The sequence below is a fragment of the Xiphophorus hellerii genome, chromosome 15 (genome assembly GCF_003331165.1).
Source record: "Xiphophorus hellerii strain 12219 chromosome 15, Xiphophorus_hellerii-4.1, whole genome shotgun sequence".
In the NCBI taxonomy this organism is placed as follows: domain Eukaryota; kingdom Metazoa; phylum Chordata; class Actinopteri; order Cyprinodontiformes; family Poeciliidae; genus Xiphophorus; species Xiphophorus hellerii.
Genome location: NC_045686.1, coordinates 25,747,470 through 25,767,864, shown reverse-complemented (window position 1 = coordinate 25,767,864; position 20,395 = coordinate 25,747,470). Strand labels below are relative to the sequence as shown.

Here is a 20,395-nt window from a genome sequence, read left to right as displayed (position 1 = left end):
TCCAGCACCATTAAATATAAGAATAATCCACCAATTTCTGTCAGTTGTATTTATTTATAGTATTTAATTAATTTAATACATTTTAATTAAGTAAAAATAACAGTAGCTGTAGATGTGTAAGCAGAGAATCATAAGCAAGCGAAGCAGGCCCAGCGGCATGGGTGGGTGTAGGTGGGCATTTCCTGCCCACAAGGTCAGCTGTGCCCTCCCCCTGGACTGGAAGCTGTTTGTTGTTAATACCTTAAAGTGGCCAACTCTCGGTTATTCCTATATCGATTTGATACAGTAGGAGCTTCGGCACTTTCCATATGCCTTCTGTCACTTTTTTTCAGCAGTTAAAACTGTTTAATCTGTTAACACCTCGTAACCTGTTTTTCTGAGTCGCCTTTAAAAGCAACATGAGCACTAACAGCAAAGGAAACCTGCTGCAGCTGTGCAAAGCTGTAGAAGTGTATGAGAATAAGGGCAGCAAACCAGCAAAACACAAAGAACTTTGCACAGGTTTCCCCCCAAACAGATTGAGTTTAATACTTTGAATTCGGTGCATTTTGTGTCTCACAGGTTTATCTCAGATTTTCATATAATGCAAATCACATTTTTTGAGAAAATCAATAAATGGAAATATCCATGTGTCTTGGTAATATAACATACAAATATATATATATTTTAAATTATGTTTTGAAAAGTGTTATGGGTTTATGGCCAAATGAGCATGTCCCCACTGACCAATGTTAATTTTTCAGTGAATATATGGTCGCCACCCGTCCTGTGAAATATGGAATCGTCCCGTATTTGGCTGTTAAATGTTGCGTCCCGAATTGAACCGATACGGGATGCGATTTGTTCCGTATTTCTGTAAATGTCCCATAGACATGCCTATCACACACATATCAACACTAAGTGTAACAATAATGACCAAAATAAAACACAAGATATATTAAGGTCAGCTAAATTGTGGTGGCGGGAGCTAAAGGACCCGCAGAACGCTACTGACCGTCGCTGTTGTGGTTGCCTAGAGACAGATACTACTCAGCCGCAGTAAGCTGCTATCAACCCGCGTCTTTTTAAAACATCCTCTACCCCATACTCCACAGTCCTTAGGAGCAAAACCTCTCGTAAAGATACAGCCGTGAAAGGGAAAACTCAAATCCCTGCCTGCAGCCCCTGGGCTGTTTTAGTTGGGGGCCAATGGGACACCGAAGAATATATATTAAATAAATGTCTTATGTTAATACAGTGGTGGATTTTTTTAAACCTTCACAATTTTACTTTAACAATGAATTAAAAATTATCCTGCTGCACTTTTAGCTGCTGTATGGAGAAAGGATCATGCTCTCCATCTGAAAGAGATCTGCAACCTGTATTTCTAGAGATGCAAGTGACTCTTTGACTCACTTATTATATCAAATGATGAAATATTGCTCTGTTTTTGTTTAAATCTTTTCAAGTGTTTCCATGAAAAAACACTGACTACCTTGGCCCTTGTGGTAAATTTTAAACTGGAAATAAACTGGACAGTATGCTGTGACATTTCCACAGTTGTGGTCTTGACTGGTCTTGAAATAAAATCCCGAGTTCTCAGCGCCGGAGACCGAGACAAGACCGAGACCAAATGCGGTCGAGTCCGAGACAACACTGCAGGAGAGCAGTGGTCCCTCCTAATTGGCTAAACCATAACCAGCAGAAGATGCCTCAGCACTGAGGGATATTTTTGTTCAAATTTACTGTCAAGTGTTTTGTAACTTCATGGCTTCCGACTCTTGGAATTTCACTCGCTCGTTTTTATGCTGATTGAGCCAGATTTCTTTCACCTGTTAAGAAATGCTGCATAGTATCACACATGTTTATGCACCCAGATCTGCACCCATAAGCAGATATGCGCAACATTGACGGACTATTGATACGAGGGTTCCCGGGATAACTTTTCACAAGTAAGATGGACATGTTATTGTTTATATCTTCTTACTAGAATATTACTGTGTTTATGTCCACCGGTGAAATGTCAGCTAATATTAGCTAATGCTTGGTCTAATACCGGGGTTCAGCCCCAACTATGAAGGCTAACCGAGATTTTGTAAATCTATGAAAACGTTTTAATTATTCCCTAACATTGATTGAGATTATCTGACACAAGAGCCCACCTTAGAAATAAAACAATATTATATAAATATTATAAATATATTGTTAAAATTGTGAATTTTATAACATTCACCAGTTTACACAAGTGGAAAAGACTATTATTTATAAGTAATTCTTTCACTATCAAAAGTAAGATAACGCCCCAAATCTCCCATTTTTGCTTTGAAGGTTTCCTAAAGATTCACTGCACAGCACGGATGAATCCAGCTGCTGAAACTCTCGTAAGATAGAACTGTCCAGCTGGAAAACATTAAAAAAAGAAGAATGTATATAGATATATATGCAGTATGTGAGTATGCATAGCCTAATATATATTATTCACTATTATTGAACCATCTTTGTTTCTCTATAAAATAGTTGTATTATTCTGTGTTTGTGTATTTATACAAACATGTATATTACAAATTAAATATAAAGAAGTATGAGTGGCTTTGTAAGATAATGATCATACATCAAATTAGAATATTCTATTCCTATTCTATTTTGTTTTCCCCACTAAGAATATTTAAATATGCTCACCCATGTATCAATCCAATAAACTTCTATGTACAAGAGGATCTTTCAATTATAGACTATTTTCTGCACCACATGTATCTACTTTAATATGTTTAATAAACACTTAGAAGAAATTCAACTGTAGAATGATTTAATTATCTGACAATCACACATTTATCCCCCCCAAACACTGGATATCACATTTAAAATCACAAATTTGTGTGAAAAATTACAATTCTCCATTTACAAGGTAATATACAAGGGTACATTTACTAAATTAAAACTAGGATATTCTCTGATACTGTAAAGTCAAAGAAAAACACAAAAATCTTTTTCACATATAAACTCAGTTATTTGTAACTGTCAAGTTTTTTGCTCTCCTAAGTCACCTCAGCTTTTGCCCAAACTTGAAAAGGCTTTCTTCCTTCAAAGAGACGCAGGAACAACTCATCTCAGTGACATCTTTTATTTATCTTTTCTTTAGATGAATCTCATTGGCAGCATATGAACAAGCATGTGGTCACATGAGCAGGTCACAGAGTAGTCAAAGAGTAGATTGAAAACCTACAAATAAATAGAAGAAATATTAATTACAAATAACAATTAGTTCATTTTAACTTTAAGTAATTAACTAATTTCTCAAGTAATGATTTAATAATTTACTTGTAAGTTAACAGTGAATGAATAAATTAAAGGCAACGAGAAAAAATCTTAAACACATGCAAGCAGTTGCTAAGAGACATACAAATCTTTCCATCTGCACGCACAAAAACATCAAGGCTGAGCGCAAGTATAACGCTGCGAAGCTTTCGTTTGTAGCTTCTGGTTTCATCTGCTGAGAGAATGTCACAGCATGAAACTGAAATGTTTCAGATGTTTACAAATTGAGATATCGATTAGAGAAAACTTGACAGCTGATCCAGGAAGGATGTGTGGATGCAAAAAGGAAGGAGGGAAGTTTGGTACACAAGACAGGCCTGTCAGGAAACATCATGATCTCTTTCTCTGCCTCTCAATCCCTCCAAAAAAAGATTCCATAAATATATGATGGGACCTCAAAGAAGGAGAGGGAGAAAGTCAAACATCGCCTCTGTCTGAAAGTCACTAGTTGAAAGCATCAGTAGTCAGGACTGTGATGCACGTGAACACACTCCTGATCAGTGCAGAGGCAGTACTTTCATATTTTGTGGTTGTGAATTGAAACGCGCAGCACCTGGAAAGCTTGCCTGCTGCTGGAACTCCAACCTTTTCCTTTCCCTCATAGACTCAGACCTCATTTTTAGGAATCAATTAAACCTAGAGTGGTCACCGCACCATGTGTTCAGGGGATTAGTTGGTCACTCGCTCTGGTGCGTTTAGCTCTGCCTGTTCTCACAGCTTTACATGCTGAAACAGGTTTACTTTACACACAGACAATATGAAGCTGATACAACAGATGGCAAGTGTAGATGCTTAACATTGAACCTGATTCTCAGCAGCCGAGATTCTCTCTTCTTTCTTAAATGCTCAACTGTCTTTACAGCAGAAGCGGGATCCAGGTTGTAACAATCTCCCAGCAGAATGATTTTTCTTTATTATAATAAATTTAAAGGGAAAAAGGATTGTAGGATTAAATGGCGGTGACACATGTCTCTACAACAGAGGGGGTCAAAAGTTCAGCACAGCCCAGGGATGCTGGGATGGTGGGGTTGCTTCCAAAAGGCTGTGAAGCTGTGCCAGGGCCACGGAGCTGTATGGCAGGAGATAAACAAACCCTGCTGCTGCTCCATGATGGTGAGGAACGCAGAAGAGCAGACTCACCTCTCTGATATAGTCTGATTCCAGGTCCATACCCTGAACCGGACTGTCCTTGAACGAGAAGACAATGGGATCAATTAGGACAGCAATGCCTTCCAAGCTATTCAGCTGAGTCTGTTTGCAGTTCAGGTCACTATTTTAAATACTCCCATCATGGACATAAACACCCTGGTATTTTGGGCTTCAATAGTTTATTTGAACTGGCTGGAACGCTTATACACTGCCTGGCCAAAAGAAAAGTCGCCACCAAAAAATGGTCACACTCTCTAATATTTTGTTGGACCGCCTTTAGCTTTGATTACAGCCCGCATTCGCTGTGGCATTGTTTCAATAAGCTTCTGCAGTGTCACAAGATTTATTTCCATCCAGTGTTGCATTAATCTTTCACCAAGATCTTGTATTGATGATGGGAGAGTCTGACCACTGCGCAAAGCCTTCTCCAGCACATCCCAAAGATTCTCAATGGGGTTAAGGTCTGGACTCTGTGGTGGCCAATCCATGTGTGAAAAAGATGTCTCATGCTCCCTGAACCACTCTTTCACAATGTGAGCCCGATGAATCCTGGCATTGTCATCTTGGAATATGCCCGTTCCATTTGGGAAGACAAAATCCATTGATGGAATAACCTGGTCATTCAGTATATTCAGGTAGTCAGCTGACCTCATTCTTTGGGCACACAATGTTGCTGAACCTAGACCTGACCAACTGCAGCAACCCCAGATCATAGCACTGCCCCCACAGGCTTGTACAGTAGGCACTAGGCATGATGGGTGCATCACTTCACCTGCCTCTCTTCTTACCCTGATGCGCCCATCACTCTGGAACAGGGTAAATCTGGACTCATCAGACCACATGACCCTCTTCCATTCCTCCAGAGTCCAATCTTTATGCTCCCTAGCAAACTGAAGCCTTTTTTTCTGGTTAGCCTTACTGATTAGAGGTTTTCTTACGGCTACACAGCTGTTCAATCCCAACCCCTTGAGTTCCCTTCGCATTGTGCGTGTGGAAATGCTTTTGCGTTCACAATTAAACATACTCCTGAGTTCTGCTGTTGTTTTTCTTCGATTTGATTTGACCAAACGTTTAAGTAATCGCCAATCACGATCATTCAGGATTTTTTTCCGACCACATTTCTTCCTGGAAGACGATGGTTCCCCACCATCCTTCGAGTTTTTAATGATGCGTTGGACAGTTCTTAACCCAATTCTAGTAGTTTCTGCAATCTCCTTAGATGTTTTCTCTGCTTGATGCATGCCAATGATTTGACCCTTCTTAAACAGACCAGTGTTGTATAAAGTACTGAAATCTCAGAGTCAAGTAAAAGTATAAGTACCTCTCCAAAATATGACTTTGGTAACAGTCCAAGTCACTGACTGAAATGTTACTTGAGTTAAAGTCTTAAAGTATCTGAAACTTCTTGTACTTAAGTATGGAAATTACTGTAAAAATGGATGTACTCAAGTAATGTAATGAAAAGTACACGTAAAAAGTAAAACAAAGCAAATGCAGTTTGAATGACATTTTTTATATTTTGGTAAACTTGTCAAATACACTTAAAATAATGTACCCAACCAAGTGTTAAGGAAAATGATTATTTTAGTGCTAAAAATACACTTAATCTTACAACATGTGTAAAGGTATATTAAGCACTCTTATTTGAAAAACAGGCTTTGTGTGACCCTTCGAGAGAGGCCCGAAGGAGACAAGCAGACGCCTTCCACTGTCTGTTTAAGAGCACACAAAAGCCATAAAATTAGCATCTCCATGGAAACGGCAGCTGGAATGTGGGAGGAAGAAACTCCAGGGGAGTCGGCGAGATTTATATCAGGACTTCGGTGCTGGGGACATTCGTGCGTGGTACGCACAGGATTAAGGGGTTTCCCTCCGGTTTGGCTTGATAGAGAACAGATCACCTTCGAAGCTGAGCTGTAAGGAGGGGAGTTTCCGGGGTTCTCTGGGGGGCCGAAACAGGTCTCTGATTGGTTGAACAAGAGAACGCCTTCTTTGCATATATTAAATAGGGAAACACCTCTTTAGTTTAAAATTCCAGGTCAGCACGCCGAGAGAGAGTTTTTTCCATTTTTTCTCCACGTGGGCGCCTTTGTCTGTCTCTGTGTTTCGTGTGTGTCTGTTTCCCCTTGTCTGTTGTTATTTTGTGATAAAATGTATATCTCTGTACCTCTGCAGCTTTGTTAACTGATTCATGCGTTGCTTTGTATGAATTAAACTCTGTGATCTGTGACGTCAACACGCCTTGTTGTAGTTTCGCTTTACAGCTGCCCTGCTGCTCGCCGAGATGACCCGGCTTTTAAGGAAGATACGAGCCAAACGTTTTGTTCAAAGTTTTAACAAATATTTCTTCCTTTACACAAGTGCAGGCAAAATTAAACCTGCTAATAGATATACCTGCAGGCATCATTTAGTTAAGAAAATTAGGTGCTTTACCTATAGCACAAGGTTAACTTAACCTGCTTTACAACTGAACCAGCTTCTTGGTATACCCTCCAGGACAGAAAATACAAAGTTTTTGTAAGCCTTAAGTTTTCCCTTCAAGTAAGGTCAGTGCTGAAAATGAGAAAAATAAATAGTACAGAAAATGCGGCCAACATGAAGAAAAAGAGCTGTTACGATTACTCTACACTGTAGCATTGACAGTGAATCAGTCAATGCTACAGTCAGTAGGTGGTGCACACAACTGGTCATTATGCAAAAGAAAAAAAGAATTGGGAGGGAAATGCAGCTTATTGGCATCTGTAAACCTGGTTTTGAACTTGCATGCCTTTCCTATATTCGTTAAATTTAGTCTAAATTGCTATCGCTATGGCTTCTGTCCCCCCTTGAACAGAGGAGTCTAGGTAGCCTGCTACAGTCAACATTAAGCCTAAGCTAAATACACCACATGTGGAACTGAAACAATGCCAAACAAAGTTCATTTATGGTCAAGATTTCACAATACAGTAGTGCCTAGTGACCAAGCTATAGTTACTGAAACAGGAGGATTATAACCATTTCATAAGACGTTACCTCGATGTGTTTCTTCAAGTTGGACGGGGAGTAAGATAGAATTTCCACATCTTCGGGCAGGAATAACATACACTGCATGCGGTACGACAAATCTTTAACACCCACGAAAGAGTATATTGTGTTTAAATAAGGCCATGGGCTCTCATCACCAGCTGGTGGTTCCCCTGGAGCCGTGTCCGACGTAGTTGCAGTCGTTGTGGTCTCCATCTCCTCCTCCATGTGGCTGCTGCTGATTGCGAGACTTGCTTTGTGTTTAATGGGAGAAGCGAAACAGGTGTATCCTATTGGTGGTGATGAACAAGCCCAGGCAAGTAGGCTACGGACTTTGTTCGGTAGCCTACTTGCTACTCAGTAGGTGGGATCAAAACACTTGCGTTTCTCTCTCTCGCTTTTTTGTAACGAGTAACTAAACCACACATTGAAAATGTATCGGAGTAAAAGTACGCAATTAAGTTCGGAAATATAGTGAAGTAAAAGTGAAAGTCATCAAAAATGTTCATACTCGAGAAAAGTATGAAGTACTCCAAAATATACAAATCCAGGTGGCGACTTTTTTTTTGGCCAGGCAGTGTATATACACACCCCCGGAGAGCAACAAGAACTTTTTCAAGAACCTGTTTGATTTAATAGTGATAGAAACAGAAGGAATTCTAATTTGTAGAGGCGATTTAAATGTAGTTCTGAATCATAGTATGGACACAATGAGTCACAAAAAAACTAAAATGCATTTAGCAAAATGTATAAATGTCTCATTAGAAAAGATGGGAATGACAGATGTATGGAGAAGCCTACATCCATTAGGAAAAGATTTTACGCATTACTCTGCTGCTCACGGAGTACATTCAAGAATAGATTATTTTTTAATCAAGGTTGATGACAAACACAGAGTGAAGGAATGCAGGATAGGGGCGGCAGATGTTTCTGACCATAATCCAATTTATGTAAAGGTATGTCTAAGTAACAGGAAAAGAAATACGATATGGAGACTGAATGTGGGAATATTGAATAGTGAACAACGGAGAGAAAAAATAAAAACAGAAATAAAACAATATATTGAAGAAAATAATAACGGAACTGTAGACCCAACAATACTATGGGATGCCATGAAGGCAGTCATCAGGGGAAAGTCAATAGCTTAAACTGCGCATGTTAGAATTAAGCTACAGACATACAGGGCAAATACGGAGAGACTTAGGGAATTAGAACAGGAATATCAGGAAACAAAAGACTCAAAGGTTTACCAAGAAACCAAGGCAGTTAAAACCAAAATAAATGACATATTACTAGGAGAGATTGAAAGAAGGAATGCATTTCTGAAGCAGAATTACTATGAAGCAGGTTCAAGGGCAACTAAACTGTTAGCTAAACGTTGTTAAGGAAAAATGATTATTTTTAATGCTTGATACAGTTAATCTTAAAAGGTGTATTCAGCACTCTTATTTGGAACAGTTTTCTGTTGAGCATTTGGGATTGAGCCAGAATAGCAGGCATTCAGACAAACAGGAGCTCCCCGCTGTGAGGCGAAGCCATAAAATTAACATTCCCGGCAGGGCCGAGAGACTTTAGATTTCACAGGTATCTGTGAGATTGTATCTCAGGTCGTTCTGTACTCAGAATGACCGAGGGAACTACAGGGGGTCGGGGCGCAGCGGTTTGCTTCTTTGTCTCGGTAAAAGGCAGATGGTCCTTTGATCTTTGCGTAGATCAGGGGGAGTTCCAAGTTTCTCTGACTGCTTAAGGGAGTTTCCAGTTGGTCAACAGGAGGAACGCCTTGACTGCATAAATTAAATAGAGAAACACCTCTTCAGTATAAGATTTCGTGTTAGGAGAGAAAATACAGAGAGCGGCCACCATTTTGCCTTTTTGCATTGGCTCTCTCTCCAAAGACGTCTTTGCTTTTTGTTTGTCTTTGTTTTGTGTTTGTCTGTCTTCCCCTTGTCTGTCTTTATTTTTATGAGAAAAATGCATATCTCTGTTCCTCTGCAGCTTTGTTGTTGATTGCTTTGTATGAGATTAAACTCTGTGATCTGTGACGTCAACGCGCTTTGTTGTTGCTTTCACTTTAGAGCACGCCGCCACTCGTCGAGGATCCCGGGAAAATTAAAGAGGAAAGAGCCAAACGTTTTGTCCAAAGTTAGCATTAAATTATCCTCTTTTTTTACAACGTATACACAAACAACAAACACTTAATGCAATATATGAAATTAGAAACCCCCACACAGGTGAACTAACGGATAATCCAGAGGAAATAGAGGGCATTTTTCGAGAATATTATGAGAAACTGTATACACAACCTGAATTTGCACATGAGGAGGAAATGAGAACCTTTTTAAATGCATTAGACTTACCAACAATTGGCAAACTACAAAATGAGACACTGACAGCAGCAATCACAACAGAGGAAGTGAAACAGGCAATAAATACATTAAAAAATAATAAATCGCCAGGCAGTGATGGATACCTGGCAGAGTGGTATAAGATGTTTAGAGAAGAGTTGACGCCAGTACATACAGCTTCTTTCAATTGGACACTCAATAACAATAAAATACCTCCATCATGGAGAGAAGCTATCATCTCAGTCATCCCAAAACAAGGAAAAGATAAGGAACACTGTGGCAATTATAGACCAATTTCATTGTTAAACGTAGATTATAAGATATACACAACCATTATTTCTAATAGATTAATACCTTTGTAACAGAATTGATAGAGGAAGATCAAACAGGATTTATGAGAGGACGTCAAACACATGATAATATTAGAAGAGTTCTACATATAGTAGATCAAGCGTAGCTGAAGAAATTTGTTTCTTCAGCTACGCTTGATCTACTATATGTACCATACTAGGAAGTGTTGATGCAGAAAAAGCATTTGATTTAGTAAATTGGGAATTTCTATATAAAACATTAGAACGATTTGGATTCAGTAATAAATCAATACAGTGTATAAAGACATTATATCATCACCCCACAGCGAGAATTAAAATAAACGGAAGCCTGACTGACAAATTCAACATACAAAGATCAACCAGACAGGGGTGCTGTCTATCACCTACACTGTTCGCCCTCTTTATAGAGCCTCTGGCGCAGGCAGTATGACAAGACGATAAAATTAAGGGAGTTATAGTAAATGGAGAGGAACACAAAATAGGGCTTTTTGCAGACGATGTAATAACTTTCCTTGAACAGCCAAATGAATCGCTACCAGCGCTGATGAATCTCTTTGGAAAGTATGGTTGTCTTTCAGGATATAAAATTAATGTAACCAAAACACAAATTCTAACACTCAATTACATTCCATCGAAAGAAATTCAGGAAACATTTCCCATCAAATGAAATATGAAGGAAATTAAATACCTAGTGTCAGGATTCAGGTTGGAGTGAGGGTTCTTTCCGGAGACGAGCTACGCGGAGGAGTTTGACAGCCTGACGCACCTGCATCGGATCCTGGTAACCAGCGGCAGGCTTCTTAAGAAGCGGTGGAACCACCAGTCTTCGCTCGATGGTTACCACTTGTTGGTCAGACTCAGCCCTAAGTTCTTGCATAGTCCACGTTAAGTATTGTCCAGTCATTTTATCCTCTTCCTCTCTGTTACCTCTCAGACCTTGATCCCGCTTCCCGGAGCCAAGCCTGGAACATCACCGGTCAGGCGCGTCTCGCTGGTTGGCACCTCCAAGCCGTTCCAATCCGCTGCAGCCCGGGACCCCCGAACCTACCTGGACTCCCGTTTCCTCCTGACGTCCTCCAGTCTCGATTCTCTAACAATCGTCTGCCTGAATTAAAACAACCCTCTTAAACGTAAAGTCTGTTCTTCTGTGCGCACCTGCATGTGGGCAAGGAAATTAAAATCCAACATGACACCTAGGGGTTAACATTACCAAAGGGTTATCAACACTGTACAAAGCAAATTACGATAAAATAAGCCAAGAGATACAAAAAGATATAGATAGATGGACTACTTTGCCCTTGGATCTGAACTCAAGAATTGAAACTATTAAAATAAATGTGCAAGCAAAACTTCTATATCTATTCCAATCATTACCAATAGAGGTTCCTCAAACACAATTTGCGATCTGGGACAAGATAATATCAAGATTCATTTGGGGTGGCAAAAAACCTAGAGTGAAATATGAAACTCTTCAGCTACCAAAAGACAAGGGGGGTATGGGTCTCCCAAAATTAAGGGAGTACTTCTGTGCAGCTCAGCTAAGACATGTCATATGCTGGTGCACACCAGACTACATAGCTAAGTGGAAAGATATGGAGAAAGAGTTTGGAGGATACCCAATTCAAAGTGTTATTGAGGATGAAGATAGATATGAGAAGATCAAGAAATACATGGATCTAATTACAGTGTTTACACTGGAATTGTGGTTCAAAACATTAAAAAAACAGGATAAAGAAAGAAATGAAAATGCTCAGGTGGGTAGCATATGATAGTGATTTCAAACCAGCAATGTATGATAAAGGGTTCAAACAATGGATAAGCAAAGGGGTCACAGGATGGTTTACCCTTCAGAAAGATGGGGAGCTGGAGAGTTTTCAGAAAATGAAGGAGAAGTATAATTTAGATAAGCATGAATTTTACAGGTCCCTGCAATTGAGAGACAGAAATCAGGTGGGATCCCTCTGTGGAAGTGAATGGGGTGATTAAAATTGTGATAAATTCATTCAGTGGAACAAAAATTAAAATAATCTCTACTCTATATCAAAAACTGTTGACGAACAAACATTCAACTAAGTACATAAAAGAAAAGTGGGAATCAGAGCTTAACATGACAATTTCAGATGAAGATTGGTTGGATATGTGGAAAACACATCAGACATCCACCAATTCGCGGATATGGAGGGAATTCACATGGAAAAATCTAATACGATTTTTCATCACGCCTAAAGTCAAGAATAGATATAAGGACACAAACATGGGGTGTTGGCGGAATTGTGGATCAATGAACGCAGATCATTCTCACATATTCTGGTACTGTCCTAAAATTGTTCAATTTTGGAAAAATGTACATGAAACTGTGAAGAAGATTCTGGGATATGATATTCCTATGAATAGTGTGGTACTATATCTTTGCAATTTCAACAATATCAAAGTAAGTGTAAAAGACAAGTATCTGATTAAGATATTGTTAATAGCTAACAAGAAAGCTATTACGAGGAAATGGGGAAAGGCAGACCCTCCTTGTCAAGAACAATGGACTGGAATAATAGAAGAAATCTACATAATGGAAAAACTGACACATCGTTTGAGACTTCAACAAACACAAATGGAAGAAAAGTGGATGAAATGAACAGCATTCAAGACCAAAGACAGTGACAAAAATAAAGAACAGGCAAACTAGACGGGACAAAGGTCAAATAGAGGAATAGCTCCCAAGCTAAAGTTTTATGTTATGTTATGTTGAATGTGAAGTGTTCATGTACATTGTGTATGTAAACAAAAGTGAAAAATACTAATAAAAAGTTAAATGATAAAAAAAAACTCTCTTTGCTGCTAAATTAATGAATTAACAGACATATGAACTCAATATAAAGATATTTATTGCTTTTAATCTGTTATTCAATCATCTGACTGGTCCAAAATGTTATTCTAGCCATTTATCTTTCCAGTGTTTCAGGAAGCTCTGATCGTTAAATGGAACTTCTTTAAAAACGTGGACTGTGAAGCTGACATTCATGTTGGGGTCGTCTGTGCTGCTGCAACATCTTTAGCATTGAGATGCTATTTTAGGCTTGAATAGCTTCAGTGATTGGCCAATTCTTTTTAGTACAACTTGCACACACTATGTGAAAGTAAATGTGACGGATGTTGTTAAGTTTTTTAAGATGTTAAAATCAATGTAATTAATTATTCGAATTTAGCACATGTCATTAGTTAATCTTATTTGGAGATGAAACACTGAGTCAATCAAGAACGAATCAAAATGCATTTTGATTATTACTTTATGCAAGGGTGAGAAAAAAGAAATTACCATTGAGACTCTGCTAGTCCAAGAGTGAAGAAAAGACAAAAAAGTACATCACTTTTAATACTCACCAGTTACGTAAACATGGGACTTCCCATCATCTTAACAATGAAGACAGTCTTCTCACAGCTCTGGCTGCAGCTGTGACCTTGGACAGAATGGCTTCATTGGAAGAAAAACAACCTCTCAGAAACACCTCTCCATATGTGCCTCCAGCAAGCTGCTGGAAATTTTATAAATTTTATCAAATACATTTATAAAATTTGTAAATTTTATAATTGTCAAGCTCAGGCACTGATGGACACAGGGACTGAACAGAAAATTACAACCAGGTATTTATTGGGAGGTCGACAAACTCTTAGTCAGACAGGCCAGGGTCAGAACCAGGGAATCAATTCAGGATCAGGCGGCCCCTGATCTTCGGGCCGGGCAAACAGGGGATCCGAGCCCGCGGGTCCAGAGCCCAGGTCGAAACGGGTATCCGGTCAGACAGGCCGGGGGGGGGGTCGAAGCCAGGAGGTCCTTTTCCAACAGAGAGGGTCAGGGATCAGGGACAGGAGAGGGATCGCTGAGGGAGAGACAGACAGACAGGTTAGATTCTGGGCAGTCAGCTCAAGTATCAGTAGCAGGTCTGAAGGTGTTACCGCTGAGGGTTTCACAACAATCTGACGCCGTGCAGGGAGAGTTCCGTCCTTATATGGCAGCAGCTGGAGCTCAGGAGGATGACGATCAGGTGCGAGTGGTCACTGCACAACAGCAGCTGTGACAGGTCCCCCCCCTCAAGGCGCCCCTCAGGACAACCGACGACCTCCCCGACGATGGTAGAAGTCCCGGACAAGCTGGGGGTCCAGGATAGCAGAACGCGCCACCCAGCTCCGCTCCTCAGGACCATACCCCTCCCAGTCCACCAGGAACTGCAGACCACGCCCCCGACGGCGCACATCCAGGAGACGGCGAACAGTGTAAGCAGGGCCGCCGTCAACAATCCTCGGAGGAGGGGGCGAGGGGACGGGGGGACAAAGGGGACTAGAGACGACAGGTTTAATTCGGGACACGTGGAACGAGGGGTGAATCTTCATAGTTCGAGGCAGGGCAAGGCGGACCGTCACTGGATTGATAATCCTAGTAATGGCGAACGGGCCAATAAAACGAGGTGAGAGTTTCTTACAGTCCGTCTTGAGAGGTATGTCCTTCGTGGACAACCAAACCTCCTGACCCGGTTGGTAACTGGGGGCGGGAGTCCTGCGACGATTGGCCAGGAGGCGATTGCGTTCGGCTGTCCGGGAGAGGGCCGCACGGGTCCGTCGCCACAAACGATGACACCGGCGAAGGTGATGCTGCACAGATGGTACTGAGAGTTCCGTTTCCTGAGAGGGAAACAGAGATGGCTGATAACCCAAGGACACCTCAAATGGGGACATACCTGTGGCTGTACTGGTCAGGGAGTTGTGGGAGTACTCCACCCAAGGTAGAAACCGAGACCAAGAGGCAGGATCACTACCGACAATACAGCGCAGGGCTGCCTCCAATTCCTGGTTAACCCTCTCTGTCTGGCCGTTTGTTTGTGGGTGGAACCCCGATGAAAGACTCGCCGTGGCTCCTAAGGCTCGACAAAAGGCATGCCAGACCCTGGATGTGAATTGAGGCCCCCGGTCAGTAACAATGTCCATAGGTATGCCATGAAGTCGAACCACATGGCACACCAGGAGATTGGCCGTTTCCATGGCAGAGGGGAACTTGGGTAGTGCTACAAAATGGGCAGACTTGGAAAACCGGTCAACAATGGTTAAAATAACAGAGTTCCCTTCAGACGGGGGAAGCCCCGTAACAAAATCCATAGAAATGTGTGACCAGGGTCGACCTGGGAGCGGTAGAGGGCGTAAGTAACCAGCGGGTTGGTTGTTGCTGGACTTACCCTGACTACAAATGGTGCAGGCGGAAACATACTGACGGGTGTCCTGAGCCATTGATGACCACCAGAAATGACTCTGCAATAAGGTGAGTGTTCGATGGACCCCAGGATGGCAGGCGAACTTAGACGCAGGGATCCACTGGAGAACCTTAGGACGAACACTTTCTGGGACAAACAAACGGTTGGGTGGACAGTCCACTGGGACGGGTTGTATCTGCTGAGCTTGCCTCACCAACTGTTCGATTTCCCAGGAGAGAGTTGCCACCACACATGAAGCCGGTAAGACACTTTCTGGTGCTCCTTCCAGGGCCTCAGGTTCAAATTGACGAGAAAGTGCATCGGGTTTGCAGTTCTTGGAGCCAGGTCTGTAAGTTAAGACAAAGTTGAATCTTGAGAAAAACAAAGACCATCTGGCGTGGCGTGGAGTTAACCTTTTAGCGGACTGAATGTAAGATAGATTTTTGTGATCGGTCCAGACTATAAACGGTTGTGTGGACCCCTCCAGCCAGTGGCGCCACTCCTCCAGAGCCAGTTTAACAGCTAGTAGTTCCCTGTCCCCCACACTGTAGTTGAGTTCAGGAGGGCTGAGTCTCCTGGAAAAAAAGGCACAAGGACGTAGCCTGAGAGCAGAACCAGAATGCTGGGACAGAACTGCCCCTACACCAGTGGCCGATGCATCCACTTCTACAACAAACTGTTTTTCAGGGTCCGGGTGAATGAGGACTGGTGGGGAGGAAAACAGTTGCTTAATTTTCTTAAAGGCCACTGCTGCTTCCGGTGGCCATGCAAAGGGCTGCTTAATTGAAGTGAGGCGAGTCAAAGGCTCAGCTACAACGCTGTAGTCCTTTATGAACTTGCGATAGAAGTTCGCAAAACCCAGGAAGCGCTGGAGTTGCTTACGAGTAGTGGGTTCTGGCCACTCCACCACTGCTTTGGTTTTGGCAGGATCAGCTCTGATCTGTCCCACCTCAATGACAAACCCCAGGAAGTTAATGGTGGAAAGATGAAAACTGCATTTCTCAGCTTTAACAAACAGTTTGTTCTCCAGCAGCCTCTGGAGGACCTGACGAACATGACTGATATGCTCCTCCTCGGTCTGTGAGAAGATAAGTATGTCATCCAAATAAACGAACACAAAATGATTCAAGAAATCCCTCAGAACGTCATTCACAAAGGCTTGGAAGACAGCAGGGGCATTAGTTAGGCCAAAAGGCATCACCAAGTATTCAAAATGCCCTATGGATGTTTTAAAAGCTGTCTTCCATTCATCTCCCTCACGTATCCTGACTAGATGATAGGCATTACGTAAATCCAATTTGGAGAAGATGCTTGCCCCCTGCAGCAGTTCAAAAGCCGTGGACATAAGAGGTAATGGGTATTTATTCCTAACAGTGATCCTATTTAACCCCCGATAGTCGATGCATGGACGTAATGTCCCATCTTTCTTTCCTACAAAAAAGAAACTGGCACTTAGTGGGGATGATGAGCGGCGGATGATACCAGCGGCCATGGAGTCGTTGATATAGGTCTCCATGGCCTCCTGTTCCTGCCTGGACAGACTGAACAAGCGACTGTTGGGCAGCGGAGCATCTGGCAGGAGCTCTATCGCGCAGTCGTATGGTCGGTGAGGGGGGAGCGAGAGGGCTCGGGACTTACTGAAAACGGCAGCTAGGTTATGATACTCAGGAGGAACCAATGACAGGTCGGGGGGATCCGGACTGTCACAAAAACTCCCACAATCAGGCTGAGCAGCACGAAGACAGTTATCAGAACAGGACAAACTCCAACTAACTATCCTCCCTGTGACCCAATCAATATGGGGATTATGAAGTCTCAGCCATGGATGCCCCAGCACCACGGGAAAACTGGAGGACGGGATTACTTTAAATTTGAGAACCTCCCTGTGGTTCCCTGATGTCATCAACAGAGGGGATGTCTGACATGTGACAGAAAACAAGAGAGAACCATTAAGACCCTTAGCCGATAATGGTGAGCTGAGGGGTTCAGTGGGGATGTTGAGTCTTTTAGACAAGTCTTCATCAATAAAGTTATCCTCAGCTCCAGAATCAATTAAGGCCGTTAATGAGTGGGAGGTTGACTGGTGGCAAAGCTTAATGTCAATTAGCAGGCGGCTGGTAGAGAGTTGGGGATTGCCCGTGCTGCTCACTAGAGTCCCCACCTCTAATGAGCCTTGTCTTTTGGCCGTACAGGGCAGCTGGAGATTCTGTGCCCAGGTTTACCACAATAGAGGCAGTCTCCTGTTTGAAGACGCCTCTGCCTCTCTGTGGCAGTCAGGTGCGTTCTACCTATTTGCATGGGTTCGTCGTCAGGGGGCGCTGGAGCCGGTGACTGGGCCGGCGGAAAAACAGGGGTGGCGCTGCTGCGTTCCACCGCAGGCTGAAACAGCCGAGGGAGTGCTGAGGCGGACTGGCCAGATCGCTCCCGGCGTCGCTCACGAAGCCTGTTGTCCAAACGGATAGACATTGTAATTAGTGAGTTCAAGTCCTTGGCCTCATCACTGACGGACAGACCGTCCTTTAAGGCCTCAGTTAAGGCTTGATAATACACTCCTTTGAGCGCCTCGTCGTTCCATTTTGTGTCTGCAGCCAGTGTGCGAAACTCCACTGAGAACTCGGCTGCACTACGGGAGCCTTGGCGCAGTTTGAGCAAGCGCTTGGAGGCGTCCCCAACATGATCAGGGTGATCAAACACTGTGCTTAATTCGTCAGTGAACTGTTTAAAGGTAAGGGATGTTAACGGTGTAGTGGAGTCAAATGCTAGCGCCCAGGCTAAAGCCTGATCCCGCAGCAGTCCCATGACATAATATATCTTGGATAAATCGGAGGCAAAGGCCATAGGTTGCTGATTAAACACCATCCGACATTGTAACAGAAAACCCCGGCACTTCGACAGTTCACCCGAGAATGGAGGGGGGTCGGGAACATACGGACCCCGTGAACTTGCCGGAGCGGGGGGAGCCGGAGGCTCGGCCGGAAAGGAGGCGGGTGGAGGAGCCGCTGCAGCAACAGCAGCTGACGCGCCTGACGGTCCAGGACTTGGGGAAAGCGCTAGGGTGAGTTTTTCTACCTGTGAGGCCAACTGGGCGACTTCCTGATGGAGAGATTGGCTGGCCGCTTCTAGCCCAGCGAGGCGATGAACGCTTTGCCCTAGCACGACTCCTTGTCGGCTTATGACGTCCCTCAGGGCGGCAGGGGGTTGCTGTTCAGTCGGGTCCATGAGTTTACTTGGTCAGATTGTTCTGTCAGGCTCAGGCACTGATGGACACAGGGACTGAACAGAAAATTACAACCAGGTATTTATTGGGAGGTCGACAAACTCTTAGTCAGACAGGCCAGGGTCAGAACCAGGGAATCAATTCAGGATCAGGCGGCCCCTGATCTTCGGGCCGGGCAAACAGGGGATCCGAGCCCGCGGGTCCAGAGCCCAGGTCGAAACGGGTATCCGGTCAGACAGGCCGGGGGGGGGTCGAAGCCAGGAGGTCCTTTTCCAACAGAGAGGGTCAGGGATCAGGGACAGGAGAGGGATCGCTGAGGGAGAGACAGACAGACAGGTTAGATTCTGGGCAGTCAGCTCAAGTATCAGTAGCAGGTCTGAAGGTGTTACCGCTGAGGGTTTCACAACAATCTGACGCCGTGCAGGGAGAGTTCCGTCCTTATATGGCAGCAGCTGGAGATCAGGAGGATGACGATCAGGTGCGAGTGGTCACTGCACAACAGCAGCTGTGACAATAATTTGTAAATTGTATAAAATTTTATAAATTTTATTAAATTCAATCAATTTTACAAATAAAATTGATTGAAATAAAATAAAGTTAAAGTCTCTGCCCTATATAGTACAAAGCAAACAAAGTAGCTCTACGGCAGCATGAAAACATGTACTGTAGTAACTGCTGTACTTACATGTAAGTAACCTACACCGATCATAATTGGCCGATTTCCGTGAAAATGTGTATGATCTGTGATCGCCGTTCATTGTCTCCTGTTGCCGATCACAAAAACTGATCACCTGTATCTCATACTTTGCAGCCTAGAGAAGCCATTGTGCAGCGTATCTGCCTCTCTAATTCACACTGCACAGGGACGCTGCAGCATATAAACAATGTCATGAGGAACAGGATGGGAAGTTTGGACGGAAAAATATCTCGGGGGTGAAGCACGTCATCAAGACAACCAATTTAATATGACATTTAAAAAACAAGCACTTTGATGGAGTATGACTACACTGCTCAAAAAAATAAAGGGAACACTCAAATAACACATCCTAGATCTGAATGAAAGAAATATTCTCATTGAATACTTTGTTCTGTACAAAGTTGAATGTGCTGACAACAAAATCACACAAAAATCATCAATGGAAATCAAATTTATTAACCAATGGAGGCCTGGATTTGGAGCCACACACAAAATTTGTCATGAAGTGGTGAGGTGAGGTGGTGAGGCAGAGGCAGCGGACCCAGGTATGATGGAAAATGATGATTTAATGATGAAAACCAGTCAAAACAACGAACAGCAGGCACACGGAAACACTGACGACAGCTAGACTAGACATTGACGAGGACCCGACGAGGAACAAGGAACACAGGTGGAGTTAAATACACAGGAGGGTAATCACAGAGACAAGACACACCTGGGAACAATCAAGGGGAGGACAGGACAACGAAGAGACTTAAGGACACAGAAAACTCTAACTAAACACAGAAAAACACAGATCCTGACAAAATTAAAGTGAAATAACACTACACGCTGATCCAACTTTAATGTAATGTCCTTAAAACAAGTCAAAATGAGGCTCAGTATTGTGTGTGGCCTCCACGTGCCCGTATGACCTCCCTACAACGCCTGGGCATGCTCCTGATGAGGTGGCGGATGGTCTCCTGAGGGATCTCCTCCCAGACCTGGGCTAAAGCATCCGCCAACTCCTGGACAGTCTGTGGTGCAATGTGACGTTGGTGGATGGAGCGAGACATGATGTCCCAGATGTGCTCAATCGGATTCAGGTCTGGGGAACTATGGCCAGTCCATAGCTTCAATGCCTT

The 20,395-nt window shown here is 43.0% G+C and overlaps 2 long non-coding RNA genes across 2 annotated transcripts; both read right to left on the bottom strand.

Annotated features, from left to right (window-relative positions):
* Positions 1–13,742: 13,742 nt before the first annotated feature.
* LOC116734549 (uncharacterized) lies at positions 13,743–14,533 on the bottom strand. The gene is made up of 2 exons (XR_004342241.1): positions 14,072–14,533; positions 13,743–13,995 (listed from the first exon to the last, which is right to left on the bottom strand). It is a non-coding gene; the product is annotated as an uncharacterized LOC116734549 (long non-coding RNA).
* Positions 14,534–18,635: 4,102 nt separating this feature from the next.
* LOC116734548 (uncharacterized) lies at positions 18,636–19,092 on the bottom strand. Its single transcript, XR_004342240.1, has 2 exons — positions 18,964–19,092; positions 18,636–18,887 (listed from the first exon to the last, which is right to left on the bottom strand). It is a non-coding gene; the product is annotated as an uncharacterized LOC116734548 (long non-coding RNA).
* Positions 19,093–20,395: the final 1,303 nt, after the last annotated feature.